A 318-nucleotide genomic window follows, 5' to 3' on the forward strand; every position below is an offset into this window, starting at 1 on the left:
GTATCTTGTGTCGCCGGCTCATTTTCGCCGACAAGTACTATACGCAATATTCCAGGCTGGCGGCCAACGAGACTCCGAAAGAGAAATCGGATTATATTGTTAAATTCGTTTTTATAATCAATTAAAATAAGGGGTCAATTTCATTATATTAACATATCAACTACTCAAATTTTTTACATGTGGACCACCCAATTCTTATATTTTGGACATAAATTGAATAGCCATGTAGGTAAAAATTGAACTATAGGTCGTTGTTATGTTAATACATACGGATTAGGGGCTAGAAGTAGGGGTGTAAACGAGTCGAACACGAGCGAG

The sequence above is a fragment of the Phalaenopsis equestris genome, unplaced genomic scaffold, assembly GCF_001263595.1.
Source record: "Phalaenopsis equestris unplaced genomic scaffold, ASM126359v1 Scaffold000224, whole genome shotgun sequence".
Lineage (NCBI taxonomy): Eukaryota > Viridiplantae > Streptophyta > Magnoliopsida > Asparagales > Orchidaceae > Phalaenopsis > Phalaenopsis equestris.